The sequence below is a fragment of the Ambystoma mexicanum genome, chromosome 8 (genome assembly GCF_040938575.1).
Source record: "Ambystoma mexicanum isolate Mex_15411 chromosome 8, UKY_AmexF1_1, whole genome shotgun sequence".
Classification (NCBI taxonomy): Eukaryota; Metazoa; Chordata; class Amphibia; order Caudata; family Ambystomatidae; genus Ambystoma; species Ambystoma mexicanum.
In genome coordinates, this window is record NC_090929.1 from 497488752 (window position 1) to 497509842 (window position 21091).

General features: G+C 45.0%; 1 protein-coding gene across 2 annotated transcripts in view; it reads right to left on the reverse strand.

Annotated features, from left to right (window-relative positions):
* LOC138472142 (solute carrier family 35 member E2A-like) overlaps positions 1–20089 on the reverse strand; it is a 741922-nt gene extending 721833 nt beyond the window's left edge. Inside the window, exon 1 of one of the 2 annotated variants that reach the window (XM_069610155.1) lies at positions 19920–20084. The gene's annotated coding sequence lies outside the window, so the exon portion shown is untranslated. Of the gene's footprint in view, positions 1–19919 lie in introns of both variants that reach the window. The other variant, XM_069610158.1, reaches the window with a different exon arrangement.
* Positions 20090–21091: the final 1002 nt, after the last annotated feature.

Below are 21091 nucleotides of genomic sequence, written 5' to 3' on the forward strand. Positions count from 1 at the left end.
TGATGTCCTACCCAGAATGCCTGGTCTGCAGCACGTGAGGAAGGCCAACGGAAGTTAGCAAAATCCAAGATGGTGAGACCACTCTGTGGACTGAAGCTCTCCTATGGACTGTACCAACTCTGCCCCCTTCTTTTGCCCACTTCAAAAGGCTTCCAGTAATCAAGAACCAGGTGTTAGATTGCCTTGGTCAGGACAGGACTGTCTTTAAAGCTCTGGTTCCTAAGGGACCTCCGGGCGAAGGTTTCTTCTGTGCTTGTTGTGGGTACACCCAAGGTAGATTGTGTATATTAATAACTTCTTGTGCATATATTGCTTTTATGTAAAGCACTTTACATGGAACATCTTCATATACAATCATTACACACTAGGCCCTGTCATGGCCGAGTCACTGCTCAGCAAGCTGATCATTGACATCCAATGCTTGTCGCTGTATAACTGTGTAATCTCAACAGCCATCATGCCATAACTAAACATTACAATTGATTTAAATTGTAATAACTGCTGCCAGGTTGCAGGGGTACACAGTTATAAGATTTTTAACCAGAGGTGCAGACAGTTTAACAGCTACCTTTGCCTGTTGGAACTGTTGAGGTAAATCGATTTTTATCCCAATAGAAAAAGAAAAGTTCATGTTTCGCCTTAAAATACACCAGCGGCCTTGTGATGTTGCTGGGGACTTTTGTGAGGCTACCTATCATCTGTTTCACCGTGCTCGCCCGGTCTTTGCTGCCTTTTGGATTGCAGCGCAGCACTCCTAGATGGCCAACACCATCTGACCTAGAGGTGGGCCTCCCTCACCAGCCCCATTTGGCTAGCCCGTGGCCAAATAAGCCAATCACAGAGCCAGCAGGCTTTGCAAGCCCCCTTCCCAAGGCCCACCACTAGGCCCCTGTGAGCTCATCCCGGCCTAGGAGGGCTTGGAGTGCCCCTCACTTCTCCCCCACAAAGCATGGAGCAGCCGACCGGTGGACAACCTGTTACAACACAAACTTGGGCCGCACCTCACCTTCAGATCATAGAGTAATGACTGAGCACTGGGGACCACTTCTCAACTAATCTTTAACTTCTGTTGAACCACAGTGTGCCTACAACACTATCTTCTTGACTTACCTAATCTTACTCCTTCCTACCGACATTGCAATTTGTCCTTTGGGAAAGCTGTGCTGACATTTTCATTTTGTGTGCTTACAGTGCCTTTGATCCAAAGTCGAATTTGCGTGCCAAACAAATGTTTGTTTGCCTTGATTGCTATCCCAGTACCTCCGTTCCTTGCTTCCCTCAGCTACTAGGCTGTCTGGTGAGCTGTGCTCGTACTGTGCAGCCCTCCTCTTTCTTCCCCCTCCTCCCTTTCCTCCACCACTATGGCACTCACCATCCCCTCATCTATTTTAACTGCTATACTATCACCTAGCTTCCCTCTCTCACAAAGTCTGGAAGATAAAAACAAAGATATCCTGACCACTAAGCCTGCCCTACCTATAACTGACATCTATGGCAGTGCAGCTTCCAGACAGATCTTTACAGATATACTTTCTCGGTCCCTTCTCCAGATCTTTGGATTCCTCACCTCTACTCTCACTCCTCTTACATCCTCGACCCATTAATGGTGGCACCAAATGGGAAGTCCTCTTGGCGGGCTTCGCATCATCCAGGGATATCATTAATGTCTATCACACTGGCACTATCTTGGTTCAGGGTCCTTAAGCCAACCTCCTCTTCTTTGACCGGTGCCTGCCGTCCCTCATTAACTTCCTCCCTACTCCTGCTACTCCTCCTTCCACTCTCTGTCCCTCCCCCCTCCGACTGGCGTACCACACCCCTGTACCCATCCTCGGAAAACCTTCAAAGATGGTGGTCCCCTGCCTCTAGCCACGCTTAATGCTCATTCTGCCATCAAACGCTCTGCCGACATCTGCCTCCTTCTTGAAGACCTTGACCTCAATATCCTTGCACTTAGCGAGACATGGTTCAAGGCCAGTTCGGTCACTGCTTTTGACTCCCTTCTCACTGAGGGCTTCAAGATCATCTCAAAGCCTTGCCCCAACTGTGCAGGTGATGGGGTTGCACTTATCCTCCCCGAGTGGGCACCTTCTTCCCCCATACCCACCCAGCCTTACTCTTCCTTCAAGAGCCTGGTTTGCAAGTTAGTCATCTCTCCCATCTTCTCTCGGATCATTGCCACCATCTACAGGCCACCTGGCTCTACCACCCTGTTCCTCTCTGAATTAGCCGATTTCTCCTCCTCACAACCACAACTAAACTCCTCAATCACGGCATCCACTCTCTTCCACGATCTCTGCACCTCTCTCTCCCTCTCCATTCTCCCTTCTGTTCCTACCCACTCGGCTGGACACACTCTTGATGCCCTCATCCACACAGATCTTTCACTCTCCTCCCCTCTCACCACCTCACTCTCCTGGTCAGACCACTCTCTCCTCTCACCTAGGGCCTCTCTGACTGCGGCCCCCCCAGCCATGCCAACCTCGCTCACGAACATCCATCCGATGAAACGAGTGTCATTTGCTGCCTTAGCATCTACCTTCACCCCCTCCCTACGCCAGACTCTACCTCTGCTTTCAGCAATCTCCATCTTGCCATTACTAATACTCTTGACATTCTTGTCCTAGTCATGAGGATCTGCCTGAAACATGCCTCTAAGTGTAACACCTGGTACGACTCTGAACTTGCAGCCCTGAAACCCAAGTGCAGAGCTGTGGAACGGAAGTGGCAGACCTCAGGCTCGATCTCTGATAAACTGGCCTTCCTCATGATCCAAAGGCAATACAGACTCTCCATCTGCACCAAGAAAAGGGCCCACATCAAGGCTTGCGTCTCTGGTGCATCCAACAACACGGCTATACATCTGCAGGGAACTAGCCAACCCCTCTGCAGTCTCCTCCTCACCTCTTCTCTCCCAGGCCACACACTTCACTGTAACAACTCGGGACATCTGGAGCACCCTAGCATGCCTCTCCCTCTCCCTCTCTCCCTCCACCTCCCCCCTCCTATGGCCTCCCACTCTCCCTCTACTTTTCTCGCCTCCTTCCCTTCCATCACAACTGATGAGGTCACCAGAGTTGTCCGCTCCATAAAGGTCTCCTCCAAATGAGTTCCCCCCTGCTCCTCCAGAACCATTAAGCACAACATCAGCTCCCTTGCCCCTGCATTCGCCGATTTCTGCAACCACTCTTGGTTTATAGTCACTGCATTGAATGCAATAGCATCAAATGCAATAGCATTGAATGCCATACCAGAGAAAAAAAAAAATCATCAAAACAAAAGCATCAATTTTGTTCTAATGGGGGCTCCCCCCACACCGCTTTTTTAACCTTTAAAAATCATTTTACTAAAACTAATCCCTTTACCTTAAAAAAAAAAAATGTAAAAAAAAAAACATTCAATGCGTTTTTCGATGCTTTTTTACCTCTGGTATGGCATTTGATGCCATTTCATTCAATGCAATGACCAGTTACTACTCTTTTGCTACTGGATCTTTCCCCTCCTCCCTCAAGCACTCCAGTGTGCGCACTCTCCTGAACAAACCTTCTGCAGACCAGTCTTGTCCAGGGAACTACCGCCCCATATCTATCACCCTTTCCTTGGGAAACTCTTGGAGAACTGGTTTTACTCCAACAGACCCAACACACTGAACTTGTTGGCTGCCTCCATGACCATCATCTGGATTCAGAACATCCAGAAGGCACAGAAACTGCTCATGAACACCCGTGAGGAATTGCTTGCATCTCTTGACTCCACTCTCCAGCTTTTCTTATTCTACTTGATCTCTCCTCTGCATTTGATATAGTCAACCATTCCATCCTCATAAAATGACTCCACGATACCCTTGGTATCTCGGAGCAGGCACTGGACTGGCCGACATCCTTCCTCACTGACCATCCATCCCAGGTTACTCTGGGCTCTTTCTCCTCCCTCACCAGTATCTCCACCTGCAGCGTCCCTCAGGGCTCCAGCCCTTCTCATTGGCTCTTTAATAACTACCATGCTCCACTTGCACACCTCATTTCCGCCTTCTCCCCAAACTTCCAGTGTTATGCAGATGCCACTCTTCTTCAAACATCTCTCCGATTCCCTTCTTACTGCCTCCATTTCTGACTGCCTATCTGGCACTCAGTGCTGGTGTACTTCCAATGACTTCTGCCTCAATGCCAGCAAGACTGAGATCCTTCCGTCTCTGTCCCTCACTCTGGGCTCTCCCCCTTCTCCTTCTCCTTCATCTAAAACCAGAAAACTTAGAGTCCTCTTCGACTCTTCTCCTTCCTCCATCCCCCACATTCAGCACCTTTGCAAGAAGTCCCACTTTCAACTCCACCTCCTCAAAGAATTCTTCCTTCCCCCCCAGCAGCTCAATGTCTCGAGCTCTGGTTCACTCTAGGGTAGACTACTGCAATAGCCTCTTCCTTAATCTACCCTCTTCTCCTCTATGACCACCCCAGATAATCCAGAATAGGGATGCAAGACTTTTCCTTGGCCTCAATCCCAGGGACCGTATCTCTCCAGGCCTAAACACTCTCCAGTGGCTCCTGGTCACTGCAAGGATCAAATTCAAATCCCTCTGCATCATCCACAAGGCTGTCTGGGGCCGGGGATTACAACTTGCGCTCACTAAATACTCTCCCTCGAGATCTTGAAGTTCCTCCGGCACAAACTCTGTGTATTAAGCGCTTCGCTAAACAGCAAGTTGGTGGCCGAACTCTAACTCTTTCCTCAGCAGTATCCCTCCTACGTAACAGCCTCCCTCTTGCTCTTGAGCCGGATCTCCTCAAATTCCTAAGAGCCTCAAGACTCTCCTTTTCACCTTCTTCCCTTCCTCCCTTCTCTGTTAAATCCCAGAGTTGCTGAGATTGGTGACCAGGGCTCATGTGTCCTCCCGGGTCCTGCCCTCCATCACCGAATCACATACAGCCATCACCCCTCCCAACACTTTGCCTTGGCACCCACTGGCCTATATCACCACAGGCCCGCACTTATTTGACGGCTGACCATTTCACCAATGCACTAACAGCTGCTCACTCCCTAGCACTTCCCTCTTGATACACCTAGCACCTAACCCCGATCCCTCTTCCCTCCCTCTCTGCACTTTCGGAAATCTCACAAGGCCTAGTAGGACCTCCTCTATCTTTTATTGTTATATTTGTTCCCATGTCCCCTCCCTGTTGCCCTGTCAGTGCTTTGAAACACAAGTTAGTGGATGTACAAGAGCCTTACAAATGCACAATAAATAAAATGTTAAAAATGGATGCGATATTAGTGTTGCAGTTTTGCATGTATTTCAGAAAAGTTAGAGGTTTGTTAAAGGTTACTTTTAGTGTTATTTTGTGTCAAGTGTGATACATTTTAGATTTGCATACATGTAGCAACAAATTGTGTGAATATATTATGGTAACATATTGTGCAACTGAGCATGATAAGATTCAAAAGCGCAAACGTTTCATATGGGGTAGTCTTGAACACACGTGCATAAAAATAGACCTGCACGCATTCTTGTTTGTGAAAACTGACTGGCCGGGCAAGAAAGTATAGCTGAAACCACATGGGAACGGCTATTTGGATATGAAATAAAATGAAGAGCATGGGTCTAGGGTTTTCAGTTTGGAAATTGAAAAGCGGGTATCCGAAGAAGCATCTGCCACCTGGCACTGTCAGTCTAAGGATAGCAGCTCAATTTGTAACAAGATTATAATGGGAACGGATGTCAGGTGGACAGAACTGGTTGTAGCACACGATGAAAAGACTAGAGAACACCAAAAATAATGTCAATGTTTGGAGAACCGAATTAGTGCTCGGCCAAAGAAGCTTTTTTGTTAACTGTACATAGCCTCATCCAGTGTCCATACATAAACCATGGGTGTCAGATTTAGCATTGTAGGTCTTTGACCAAGTGGAAGCTGTACTAAAAACGTATCGTATGCCATGTTAGGATTGTGTCTTTTGCAGGAAGAGGCACACAAACATGGAAAAGTGCAATTTGCTAGCCAGCTTCACCATATTATCCTGTGGTACAGGCTTTCTTTTTCATTTCCCTGCATGCCAAACCAACATTAAGTGGCATGTCCAGCTCAAACCCAAATTAATTTTAAAAAGTTCAAATCTCCTTCTTCGGGACTTGCAAGATGGCCGCCGGGAAGAGAGCATCGTAAAGATCGAGCTCTCTCGTTGCTCTGGCGCCAAAAGTAAATCACAGCAGTAAAGAGTCCCTCCCCAGGAAAATCGAAAACCTACCAAACCTGCCTGATTAGAGTGGGGTGCGGAGAGACCCTTGCATCGCTCTAAATTTGGACCGTGAACTCAAGGGCAGGAGTCGCGAAGGACCAGAGAAGTGCAGGAGGCGAGCCCGGAACGGCAGAGGAGGCACTGATGCAGACCGCTGTGAGCGGGAAAGAGTGTGCAGAGGCCTGCTCTGGTGAGGGACAGTGCAACGGGGGCCACCACGGATGCACGCACCAGCACATGTGGACTGTGAGCCCAAGGGCACGAACCACGAGGGGATGAATGCGAGTCCAGGGACGCCAAGACAGATCGCTGGTAGCAGGAAAGTGCGAGCGGGAAGCTGCTCGAGACCCCCTGAACTCTACGAAACTGCAGAGGCAAGGACCAGACCCCCAGAAGAGCAGAGGAGCGGCCCGCTCAAGCAGCAGACAATCAAAAGCACAGTGAGGAGACGGGTAGCAGATGGGCAGCATCACCAACATCAATTAAGGCAGAAGCCTAACAGTAGGGGAGAGGAGGCCCATGAGGGCTATGAACAGATCTGGCTTGATTGTATTCCCCTTGGGACAATTAGGAGCAGAGCCAACAACACCTCAAAGATTCACCCAAAGGAAAGACTGGGCAACCAGGGGTGCAGGAGAACTTTGTCCCTGGCTACTCCAGCTGCACTCCACGATCACCCAAGGAGGGGGCTGGCACACAGAGGATCCTCAGGAAGTGGAGACGGGCCTGGGGGCGCTCCAGTGGGCTACCAAGCAGTCCCCAGTGAGGCTTTCGTGTAATCGTAGAGAGCAGAAACAGACTGGGCATCATCAGTGTAGTAGGTACCCTCTGCATTTAAAAGATCAAATAGGGTAAGCATAAATAAATTGAACAGGGTGGAAGAGGGGCAGGAGCCCTGCAGCACACCACATTGTTAGGATGGAACCCTTTCACATGGCATCCCCATGGAAAACCCTGACAAAGTGCTCTGACAGAAATGAGACAACCCACTTTACTGCTTCCTTAGGAAAGGAAAATGTTAGTAGCAGGGCTAAAAATTAACATGCACAAATCAGAATTATGGGTCTACTTGAGCCCACTAGCTCTGTAGCCCCATGCCATATAGGTGGGCCGAGAAACAGGTGCGATTCCCTTTATCGGGTGAACTATATACTGTTATTAGAGCATGTGAAAAAACAGGTGGCGGATTGGGGCCCTATATCCATCTCATGGCTGGGTAGGATCAACGTTCTCAAAATGGTGATCCTGCCAAAGATGTTATACTGTTTCATGGACCATCTGGCGGCAATCCCACAGGGATTCCCAAGGAACCAGCACAAACTGGTGGGAACCTTCATTTGAAACCACAAGAAGCCCAGGGCCTCAATGCAGTTACTTATGGCCCCAAGAAGCAAAGGTGGGATGGGAGTTCCAAACTTTGGTCTCTACTACCTGGTAGCACCGATCAGAGTGGTGCGGCAGTGGTTCACGGGCAACCGCACAAAAATGGGAATTTCTTAAATACATTATTGATAGTTGTTTCACCCCCCACCCCCTCCCCGATTTCGTAGAAGAGATTTATAAAGGGGAACACCCAAGTAAGTTTACTCGTTCATGATCTGGATTCTTTGGGCAATCATTTTCCAGGTATAACTACTTAGCTTTCTCTTCTTACCCTGAAAGACCATATTCGCTGTCTTTCTAAAATTAATGACTAACCCATTGGTCACTGAATAATTTTTAAAAGGAATTCAAGATAAGCTACAGACCCACAGTAGTCTGATCTAAAATAATAGTATCGTCAGCGTATGACAAGCAGGCCATGTGCTGATTACCAACACGTGGCAGGAAACTAAACATTTGGTCAATTCTTCATGAAGGTCAGCAACATAAAGGTTATATAATGTGGGAGCTAAATGATAACCTTGCTTCAGGCCATGATTGGTCTGAATGGTATCAGTCAACTGGCCTTCCTGATTCATTCCAAGGTCAACTGTCGTGTTAGTATACAGAGCCTTAATAAAATGCGATATGTCAGGACTTAGACCCCACTCATCTAGCTTGCTCTATATTACTTGCCGGTTCACAGTATCAAACGCCACTTTATAATCTAAAAAGCATATGTATAATGCTCGACCTTTATGTTCAGTGCATTACGGATAAAATAGGTAAGGGTCCAAATATTAACACCAGTCCATATCATCTTTCGAAACACTGATGATTTTTAAACAGTTTATGATACTTTATTCAAAGGATCCTTTTTTCCATGAGCAATTGAGCACATATTTTGGAGCTTTTATCGGCCATCGACAACAACCGAAAGTTGGAGGTGTTCAACCCATCACCCTTTTTTATATCGGGATTAAGGTCGATCTCCTCCAACTCTTTGGTATGGGCCCCACATTTATTATCTTCCAAAAGCCAGCACATAGTGACTTATAACAATGCATCTTTCATTTATTTATTTACAATATTAGGGATCCCGTCAGGTCCCGGGGCCTTGAAGGATTTTAATTCATCAAAACAGCTATGTCATGTGAGCCATATTCTTTGTTCCCTACCTACAGGCTCATAATATTTCGGGAATTCGACCCTCAATGGATAACCATTGAACATCATAACCCATTGAATTGGTTACGAAATATATTTATCTGTGTGTCCCAATTACAAATACCTTAAGCACAGACATACTTGCTGCAACCGTAATGGGAAAGCTCCAAAATAAATATCAGCCTTAAAAAAGTTTATCTCTTATTGGGGGGAACAGTTGATAGACTACTAACAGCGTATATTACCAATAAAGAGGCCTTATGGTTGTCCAGATTAGAAGGAAAACATTGGCAACCTACTTGGGGACTCTGCCAGGCCACACAAATAGAAGAGCGGTCCAATGTGAACTAGGGTTTGCCTCAATGATGGTTCAGAGTAAAATTGCAGCTGGTATTTTAATGCTAAAAGTGTTGTCTACACAGGAGAAGGAGTTCTCTAGATTTGAGTTTTTGTAAATTGTTCATAAAAAGCAATACCCCAGAAATCAATAACGTTATGGATAAAGGAAGTTAGAAAGTTCTTTGACGACATGGATTTAAAAATAAGTTACCCCGGGAACTTAGGGGTTGATATTAAAGAGTCAAAAGATAAAACCTGGTATGGGACAGGGACAATAATAGGTCTCAACTGGACCAAAAGATCACTATCAGTAACTGTGTGAGACAGACAAAGCTTTAGGATTAATGCACCTTGCATTTATCTAATCAAAATAAACAACATTAACACCAGACAATTCATTTTACAGCTCAGCCTTGAACAATTGCCAACTATGGCCTATCTGGGGGCCTGGACACATACACCTCTATCTCAAACAACATATAGGATCTGTAACAAGGAGGTGGAAACCTCTCATCATTTATTAACAGGATGTCAGGAACTGATGGAGGTCTATGAAAAATGTTATGTGAACTACTTGAATATAGATAACTTGCAGCTCAACCAGACATGAGTCTATATATACACTGCAGGGTACATCTGGCCTAGAATTTCAGAGTATACTACGCAATGCTACACTTAATGCAAATTATACAAAATTGTGAAAACTGAGATATGATTTTATTATATAAGAAATTTATGAAAATACATTTTAGGTAGTATGAAATTGTATTTTAAATAAGGGATGATTTAATAATGTTTTAGAGTATGAAGGATTTGTTTTTAAGGAATTGGTTATAACTATGGCTAATTGTTATTTGTAATTGTTTTGCACCATTTGTCTTTTTATTGTAATATTTTGTGTTGAAAGGTTTTGTTTAACCATATTAAGACGTAAATAAATACAAAATAATATATTCCATAATGTCTTCTATTGGAATAATCTTTTTTATCCTCTGCAGCCTCAGTCCAATGCTTGTAGAAGGTCCAAAACCTGTGTGTATCAGTACTAACATTAACTGCCACTGAACTCATTGATGCTCTATGCATTCTAGCAGCATTTTTATACTTTGTCTTTAGCATGTACTACTATTACATCCGTCTCATTCAGATCAATATTATTCACTTCATCATCATTAATATCTCTTCGAAGTTGCTTCTTTTTCTGAGAAATAACATTGTCATATTGTATCCTTTGGATATTTGTCTATCCAAATTGTCTTTTGTATATTCTTTACATATTATGTGGCTCCTTCAATACCCACTGGCAATACACTGGCAAGAAAAACACCAGTGGGACAACAAATCTCCTTCGTGGGACTAGAAGCAATAGCTGCATACGCCAGAGGAGGAGAGCTGGTCTCCACCTTCGCCAGAAAGAAGCAATACTGATTTGCAAATATAGAGGCTTTACTGTTAGACTCAATCATAAGAAAACATGGAAATCATGATCACTATTAATTAACTCATTCCCAACTATGTCATCCCACCCGGGACCCATCTGACCACTCGGGCCACGCTAGCCTTCTCTCTTTCTCCACCCTGGCACCCAATTCTGGGGTGAGCTCCAATTTCCTCAACACTTGACCTGACCTGAACTGAATATCAGCGTCCACATCTAGGTGGCTCTTCGGCACACTCCAGACCATCCACCATCTTTTGGATCAGGCTCATTGCCTTCCGCTCATCAACATTTTCCACCTTGCATGTCACGGTATAGCCCCCCCCCCTCCTGTGACCGTGGAGACCATCTACTTCATGATTGCCCCCCCTCCTGGTTAACATGCAGGCCTTCCCTTTCTCTCCTCATTTTTATTGTTCCTTCACCAAACTGTTTATGATCTGCCACCACACAGTACCGGCATACACCTCTTGCTCCCCTACGCGATCACCACAGGCTGAGGGGTCCCTCAACCACCCCACCCCAATCACCACCACTTTCTATAAAGTCTTAATTGCCTTAATTTCTCAATGGTAACTCTCCTTTCTCCATCCACGCTCACAGCAACTAACTGCTCGTGACGTGACTGCCTCATGTCCCAACAGGACTGGCTTCCCCGCACACGTCATACCCTTTGGCCTAACTCCACCAATAATTGCCTTTAACTGCAACAAATTACCTTCGCAGTCACCCCGAGGCTGACATGCCTCCTACGTCATCTTTCTTATCTACTGCCAATCAGGGCACCATTTGGCTTGCTTCTCACAACACACCGCCCACCAATCAGAGATGAGCTCCCATCATCCAATCAGGAAGCAAGTGCTATATCCCCGACGGGAGCACTCACTTCCTGGCTGGAACCACTCAGATCAGACGTACTAACCCAGACACAGGTAAGGACCGTAGCTCTAGCCCCCGCCAGCCCCTCTGCCGGCACACTGGCACGCCAGTTTTTCTTCCTCTCTCCATCGCCCTCCCCCCTCTCCCTTTCTGAGCACTCAGACCTCTGATCATGCCTCACTTCCCAACCCACATGGGTTCACCTCACCTACAACCCACACGGGCTCACCCATTCATGCTGCCTCCCAGCACCACACGCTCATCGGCAGCATGGCCGCCCTAACTGCATACATCTGCGTGTCCGCGCCCCCCCTCCCCAATTCACTCCAAGCCACCTGCTGACATTCGTCTGCTCCCCTTCACTCTGGGGACTCAGTTACTGTACCACTGGACCTTGCCCACCGTTCAGGATAAGCGGTTTCTAGTAGCCACTAGCCGAGAATCATCAGCTCCCCTTCACCCTGGGGACTCAACCACTGGACCAATTGACCACCGGCACATGCCCACCGTTAAGAACATGCGGTTTCTAGTACCCCACCTCCTCTTCCAGCACCAGCCGGGCCAACCCGATCTGCCACAATCCTGCGGCCCAACCATCATGGCCACACCCTCTCTACGCACACGTGGGACCCAGCCCATCGCAGCACGCCGTTGCTGTTGCATGTGTGCCAGTCCCCCCTGCACCCCCCGGGCTTAACAACACCCTCACCCCCTTCCATCAGCCTTGAGCCACATGGCTAACCAACCACCACCTCTACCGGCTCCACCCTGACTGATCTCACCCTTTTCCAAGAACGTGCAACAATCTAAACCCCCACCATCGTCTTTATTGCAGATGAGCTAACCAGCTTCCATCCACGTACTCAGGGTGACCTGCCAACCTGCTCCAACACGAGCCTGCTCACTCATTTTTCTGGTAAGCACCTGCAACCAGGCCACATCCATACTTTCCTTTTCGTTGACCCCATGCATCCCAAACCTACATTAACATCTCATACACTTCTCTCCCTCCTTCGTACTTTGCCTCTCTTGCATCGCCAAAATATGTCTAATAAAAATGACCTTTACTGTGCATTATTCATGGTTACCTAGGATATTTAATTCCTTCTTGTGTACTGCAATCACCACAACTCACCCCCCACCACATGTTCTGATATGCATGTCATGCTGATCAACTTGATAAACAATCTTCTATTACCAATGTATCTCTGTAACAAACCATGGCTTTACCAACTTGACTATGTTCAGGACAATACCACTGTGCCGCCTAACTCCTTACACACCTATCACTCCAACACCTCATCCATCACAGCCTTGATAAAGACTATGGTTGAAACGCGCGTCGGCTTTTTTTGTTTCACCACACACGGCACAAGATGCCAGACTTGTAATGCTTTATCAGTACATTAAAATAGCATGTACAATAATAACTGAAGACTGATGTGTCAATAATTTTCAACAAGTACCAAGAGGCTCACAGAAATTGGATCACCACCAACTGCCAGCGCCCAGACCAAACAAGGGTGTGTCACCTCACCCAGTACCAAACCTCTTGGGAACCCTGGAGTTTTGGTCCCCAAACAAACCATGTGCCAGGCAAGACCCATACCATAGACTGAACCTGTGCGCAGGTGACCGGCTGTCCCGACACAAAACTCCAAACTCCTTGAACCTACATTCAAATGAGCCCTTCTCATTTGGAATCACCTGACTGCTACAGAAAACTTCCTTCGGACCCGACGCCAAGTATTAGGCAGCAAGGACGAGTATGCTCGTCCATTTTGCATAGACTTGCATAATACCCTGGCATTTAAGGGGTTAAAGAACTCTATGCAATGGTACAAGAGTGGCACCAACAAGGTAGCCTGACGAGGAAAAGTCATACTTAAGCATCAAACATCCAACTTACTTCCTACCTAAGGTCCACAAAAAGTTTGAGGAATTATCAGAAGTTTGTCCCCCCCCCCACCCCCATCATGAGCGGAATAGGTGGGGGCACAGAAGGCCTCTCCAAATATATTGACAATGTGATAAGAGAATACGTTTTTTGTATACCATCATGCATTAAAGACAGCACACATGTTCTGTCTATCCTTCACGATCTAGAGTGTGAAAATGGATACATACTTACTAGCAACTCTTGATGTGACGGCACTTTATACCTCTATAGACCATGAACTAGCTATTAAGGCGATCGAATATGCATTTTTCAAGCACTCAGCCTCATACATGGAACATGTGTCAATGATTAAGGAATTTCTGTGATTTACACTTGGTAACAATGCCTTTTTGTTTAATGTTATGTACTATCTTCAATCTAAGGGTATTGCAATGGGAGCTACATTTACTCCACCATTGGACAATCTATTCATGGGCCACTTTGAAGATCGACACGCTTTGCATATTAACCAATATGTTGAGAACATTGTTATGTGGAAACGATACATCAATAATGATGTTTGTGTATGGAAAGGAACACAGGAAGGTTTTTGTGAATATACAAGGTTTCTCAATAATAATGCATTTGCATTAAGCTTTACGGGACATTGAGCTCCAACACATTATTTTTTGGGACTTACATTTACATTAGAGATAATCGAATAGAAACTTCTACATTCCGCAAAATTATGCAAGTTAATTCCACACTGCATGCTAGAAGCTGTCACAGGACATCAACAATCAAAATTCCTAAGGGTGAATTCTATAGAGCGCGGAAAAATTGCAGTACCAATGATGAATATGACAGAGTGTGAACTCCTGACAAAGAGGTTCTTGAGGAGGGGGTACTCTGCAAAAACAATCAATGGTGCAAGAGACAAAATCAAAATGACTAACAGATCAGAGATGATAGTATGTGCACCGAACGCCTGTGGATGAAAATCTCAAGACTACAGCAGTCACAATAAAATAATTACACAATACTTTCTGCATAATTTTGTTTAATGTCTGAGTACTGAAACACTGGCATTTACTACACGTGGACAAAGACATATCACCATACATTGACAAGGGTCCAACATTTGTATACACCAGAGCACAGACATTGAGAAACAAACTATGTACCTCCTTAGAGTTAAACAATGTGGTGACTGGCTGACAAACACAAAGGGCTTCCATAAATGCGGTACTTGTATGTGCAGATTTGCACACACGGACTGCCATAACTTTAGGTACAAAGACAGAACTGAAATTCATATTAAAGACTTTATATATTGTAAGACAACGGATGTGGTGTACGCGATCATCTGCATATGCAACAAGTTGTACATAGGTAGTACCATCAGACAACTTTGCACACGTTTTCGGGAACAGATGGCCAATCTTGGCAGTCAGGACCCCAAAGTGCCATTGCTTTACATTGGCAAGAGAATCATCAAATGGATAATAGACAGGGCATTAGATTTATTGGGCTAATGAAAGCTAAATGCAACAAATGGGGAGGGACCCTTACACTGAAACTCCGACAGATAGAGTCTAGATTCATCTGACTACTTAAATGTACAACAGGAGGGGCTAAATAAGGAACATGGGATGTATGTGTTCTTGTAGAAAGGCAAGTATACAACAGGGAAACACACTGAAATCTGTCAGTTATCCATCAAATTGTGCTTTGTTGTACTAGACAGATACCTTGATACCTCAGAGCATTTCAGACTGTAATTTAGCAATGCCACCATATTTGACATAAACCTTAGTTGCATATATCTTTAGTAAAGCAACAAACTGTATATTAATGAACATGTATGACTACTAATACCTATCCTGTACCTGACATAGGCCTTAGCTACATATACTCTGAATAAGCAACTGGAGTCAAACAACTGCCAATCAACTAGGAGGAGCATTGTTTAACAATACCAATCACAGAACCTAATTGGAATTAGGTTTGGTTCAATGATATGCACTTGTCTTTGCATTTTCGATAAATGAATGTTCATCTTGTACCATTACCATGTTAACCCATCAACGTTTTGGATATTGATTGTTAAGACAACTGAAGACCCTGCTGAGTTGTGCAACACCCACCCCATACTCAATGGTTGAGCAATAATATGACAACACCAATAAAGGATTTGGCAATAACTTACATTATCAACACCACCATAGGGGAACAAATATCATGATTTGTTTAACTACTAGTAGATGTAACACATTAGTACAATGGAAAAAGCGTCATCTACGCCAGGACTACATTTCCCAACATACCATGCGCTCCAAAAGTGATGACGTCATGATTACACGCAGCAGCCGGCAATGAAACAATAATGCAGATGGCGGAGTGCAACTATCACGCGTGCCGCTTCTTTGAGGCAAATCCTTACAGGACAACTCACCTTCTAAATAGTAAGTACACAGAGGGGTTTAGCATTCGAATTATCAAAAGGTAAAGCACATATTAAGACTTTAGGCCATGTCTAATCCAATGCATTTCTATAGTAGATTCCAACGAGGTAGACTACTTTGATCTCCAAGAAAGTAATTAACTATTGCCAACTCAAATGAGTGAAAATCGAGTCAACCTACAAAAGGTAGGTGGGGTTCATATATTTCCTTAATTACAATCTATGAGGTGGTTAATACTGCTGACCACAAGAGATCCAAGTACATAAAACCAGATTAGTATGTTGTGATGCTATATACATATACGTTATGTTAAATGCTAAAAGTATTTGTACTGCGCACTGTCACCAACGGAGTTGGTCCCCAGGCGCTCTGGCGGATCTTTAAACGAGAAGGTGGGATGGGTTAGTAAGGTGAAGAGGGAGTAGGATAATGAGAGGAGTGGTGTTCTACTGGCAGCTTCAACTCGGTATACACCGGGTGCTGAGCTTTGGTGCGAGTATCGGATCGATGTCAGTCCTCGTGTGCTGTTGGTGCGGCTTATGTGTTGTTAAAGTGCGTGCAGGTTGTTGTGCGAGAGATGGTTGTGCAAGTTTTTTGAGTGAGATAAGCATGCAGAAACGTTGAGCTTTTTTTGGTTAGTGGGTTATATGATATTTAACATGCTACCATTCACAATTCCGTCCAAGTGTGGCACTTACATATACATATATATATATATATATATATACACATATCTTGTCTACTTGGCTTGCAGGACACGAAAAGGAATACATTAGGTGAGTCATTAACATTTTCGGACACATCACAGTCACTTCACCCAACAACTATTTTAGTTGCACCTTCACAGTGAATGTGTTCTAGAATGGGTTATTACCCACTGCTATTATGAAACAGACCGAATATGGTTGGTGGTAGCACAACTTACCCTGGACACACTACCCACACGTGGTACAACTACTACCAGTTTTGCAGAGCACTCACAGAAACAATCCACTGTGTATGTGATTTAGAAGACAAACGATTAGACGCAATGTAATTTGGCATGGATAAAACCATGTGCAAAATACCCGACTTCCTGGAATTAACTATAATAGATGCACCAATCAAATGCAAGCAAATTAATAGTTTTTTCATATCTACATAATTCTTCTTCTCTGGGGATCTTGCATTTTTTGGTATGTACTAATAATTTGTACTCATTTGACATGTTATGTTTTGTATATTATGTATCCTTTACTTTTACGTATTAATCACATGCACAAATTAACTAATGTGAATCAAACATTATCATTGTGCCCATTACTATACAATTTGGTTGGAATATATGTACGTACAGCCTTGAGAAAGACATTGTTGAAACACGCGTTGGCTGTTGATGCAAAAGATACTACCAGAGTTTAAAAATCATACACCTCTCTTCAAGATTTATTCTATGGACATTGTACCCAAGGACCTTCTATAACTGTACTGGCCAAGTGCAAAGTGCAAGTGGCTTCTATATACTCTATTTTTCAGTGGCATAAGGGTTCGCCACACACCACTCGCCATGCAGCTGGCAAGTTCCCCATAGAATTACTGCCCCAGCGCGAAAGGACACAGTTTACCCTTACATACGCCATACCCTCTGCTGTTGGAACAGCCTACCCATAATAGAAAAACTGCAAGGCACCCCACCCAGTAGGAATCCCCTCACTGATGGCATCACTCTGTTCAACCGCTCCATGAAACACTCCTGTATGCGTCTCCCACCCACCCTAAATTCAACTGCAGTCCTGTGCAATATTACCCTGGTGCATTTTCTTAATGGTAGGGTGCAATTTTAGAATGGTTTCTGGACTGGCAACGCTGCAAAAGTCCCTTCTAGACAAATGTTTCATACCATTCCAGATCGTCTCTGGCACTGCATCCCAATTTAAGGAGGAAGAGGTAATTGGAAGCCAAGAGCAATCCTCCACACCCACCAACCCTTCCCAGCTCCATTACTCCACGAGAAAGGGAGTTTTTTTAAAAAATGTAATGAGCTGTTTACACAACTTTACAATATTAATTCATACAAAAAGAATATATATCACAAGCTAAAAACAATATGTACACTTCTGACTTAGATAGACACACCAAAAGGAGAGAAGAAGACTAATCCAAATACAAAATATATAGCAAAGGGAAGAGAACAGATAAAAATATTAAACAGTTACTTTTCATTAATTCCTAGCTTTTCACCTGAAGGAAATGTACCACTGCAATGCAAATTTAGATATGATTCGAAGAAGAAAAGAAAAAAGGAGCTTCCATATATCATTTTCATCTAAAGTGTGATTGATCATATAGTATTTAAACAAATGCAATTCTCTAGCTCCCCTCAATGATAGACATTTCAACATGATGTGTCTTATGGATTCCTCCTGATTAACATTTTCACAGAACCTACAAAAATTCTATGTGCTGCTGATTAATTGCCGTTTTATCAAGACCGCTCTTGTTGGCCAAAAATGAAATCTGAACTGTATAAAAGCGGACCTGAATGAAACAGATGTATGCAAGCTCATGTACGGTTCACACATTCCAAGCATTTTTCCCTAGGAATGGATTGGCTCTGAAATCTTTGTATTTGCAACACTGTTCCCATGTGTTAATCCAATCGTGTGAGTATATCTTTTCTTTTGCTCGCTGTGGATTTTCTAGAAGGACTTTCAGAGTAAAATCAGCAGCTGCCATTATGCCATGAATTGCATTTCTCCCTTTGATAACAACACCATGACTTGATGTAAGGAGATATTCAGAAAGAGACTGGAGCAATGTTCTAGAACAGTTACCAAGGATGGACTTTCTGAACAGGGCGCACTGATGCCATTGGAGTATAGATTTTAACGAAGTCGGGCCCATCTCATATCGTATAAGCGCCATCAGTACGCACTGTGGAAGATTTAATATCTTCCTCCAAAATCTACCTTCTAGTTTTTGCAAGTTTAAATTGGGTGTACTGAGCCACGTTTCCAACCCATACAGCAAAATAGGGACTGTTTTTTTGGCTATAGTAAGTAATAGCCGATTTTAATGAAAATTTGCCATGTTTGTGAATTAGGATCCAAACTGTTAGCCAACGTCAGGCACCAGCTGCCAGGATGGGCAACACAGACTGGGGAGGGATAGTGTCCATAAAATTAAGGAGGAATGAAGGCAAGAAAGAAAATAGCGACTGAGAGATAAGGGAGGAGTGCTGAAGATATGTTCTGTTCAGGAGGCTGCCTACTGTAGCTATGCATTTGAGGCATGCAAAAGAAGCACTGTCACTTGGGTACCTAGCGGGGACAGAAAGGTTAGGGCTAGACTGTCACCGTTAGAAGAAAAAAAGCATCATGGCATGGATTTGCTTCAAACCAGCAGATAAACCGCTTCAGTCAAAGCGTCCACTGCCATTGGTTTGCCTTTGGGCAAAGGTTTAGGGTCTTTGCTACAGTTTAGCTGCAGTAAGAGGATAGTGCTTTAATAAGGCTACACTTAATATTTGTCATTTTTGCCGTATAAACTATTGGACAATTGTCTGCATGCAGTACGCTTATCGTTACTTACGTGTTGGCTTGCATCACATCGAGGCGGAATTGTGTAGATTGCCACATCAATAAATTGATGTCACTAGCCACCCTACTAAAAAAATCTCACCCCTCTGCACACACTTCTAACTAAACACACCATACCTCTAAAGCACAACCTCATGCACTTCACTACATCTCAACAACAAAACAAACCACAGAAGCACATGACGCAACTAACCGAAAAGCCCACCTAAGCTCAGCAAATGATGTTAACCAAACTGAGGCTTCCAACATCAAATCACAGCTCTCTTACTCTTTTCCCGCTCAGCCTTACCAACCCATCCTACCGTCTTTCCTTTCAGATCTGTCAGAGCGCCAGGGACCACTCCGGTGGTTATAGTTTAACACAACATAACAGGTGGCGGTTCATGCCCTAGTCATCTCCCGTTCCCCAATTCTCTAAGCCCTGCGGTGACCGCCTCTTACCTCACTGGCCACACATTAGCTGTCATACTTGTTACACAGTCCACTTATCCTGCTGCTAATCTTAGTGTCCTCAGTCCAGCATGTCCCTAGCACGCTTCTTCAAGCTGCATCCCACCCATTTCAACAAAACGAACTCTTACCTTGCGGCTTCCAGACCAGTCCAGCCCCCCATAGCAACATAGATAACAACCGGCTACAACGACAGGACTACCACACAAACCCTGCGAGTTGGGCCAACCGAAGTCAGACCCTAAGGGGACGGAGGGAAGAACATTGCACTGGCATCCGGAGTGGTCGACAGTGACAAGGGACTACAAACATATCGGCATTGACACTGAAGTAAGACTACTTCTCAAAGATCACTTTTTAAAAACAATCTCTGCTAAGCAAATAAGAATAGCGGCTAGTTCCCATCCGAGAAACGGACCATAGCAACGGGCCGCCCACTCTTCTTCACGTGACTTTCGTGTTTGCATTGTGATTTTTCCGGAGCCATGAAGCGTTCCGTAGCAATTTCAGTGAGCGCTGAGTGGGATTCGGAAACGGGAAGGCTGGCTCTGGCTGCCGATGAAAGTGGGCATTTTCTTGGGGATGCACCATAGGGATGCAGGATACCATAAAACACCGGGAACGTTTTTGCAAAACCCTGAAGCGTCCGACTTCGTCTTGTCTTGTAATTTTTCTGAGGGGAAGGCACTGGGTTGGCTGTCAGGCTGCAAGAGCAGCAGCAATCCGCGTGCTCTTGGCTGGCTGAGAATACAATTAGCATTTTCTTCGGGTACAGTGAACGTTCCTGCAAGACGCCAGGTTGAGACGGGGAGCGGAAAATTACATTTACTTTAAAACTCATGTTCAGCTTGGGTCTGGAGGGAGGGATAGGGACACAGTGGTGTGAGTCTGGATGGAGGGTTGGGATACAGTGGTGTGGGTCTGGAGCAAGGGATAGGGACACAGTGGTCTGGAGGGATAGGGACACAGTAATCTGGGTCTGGTGGGAGGGATAGGGACACAGTGGTGTGGGTCTGGAGGGAGAGTTGGGGCACATTGACATGAGTCTGGGGACAGGGATGGGACACATTGGTGTGGGTCTGGAGGGAGGGTTGGGTACAGTGGTGTGGGTCTGGAGGGAGGGTTGTGGCACATTGGTGTGGGTTCAGGAGGGATAGGGACACAGTGGTGTGGGTCGGGAGGGATGGGGCACATTGGTGTGGGTTTGATGGGAGGGACAGGGACACACTGGTGTAGGTCTGGAGGGAGGGATACGGACACCATGGTGTGGGTCTGGAGAGAGCATTGGGGTACAGTGGTGTAG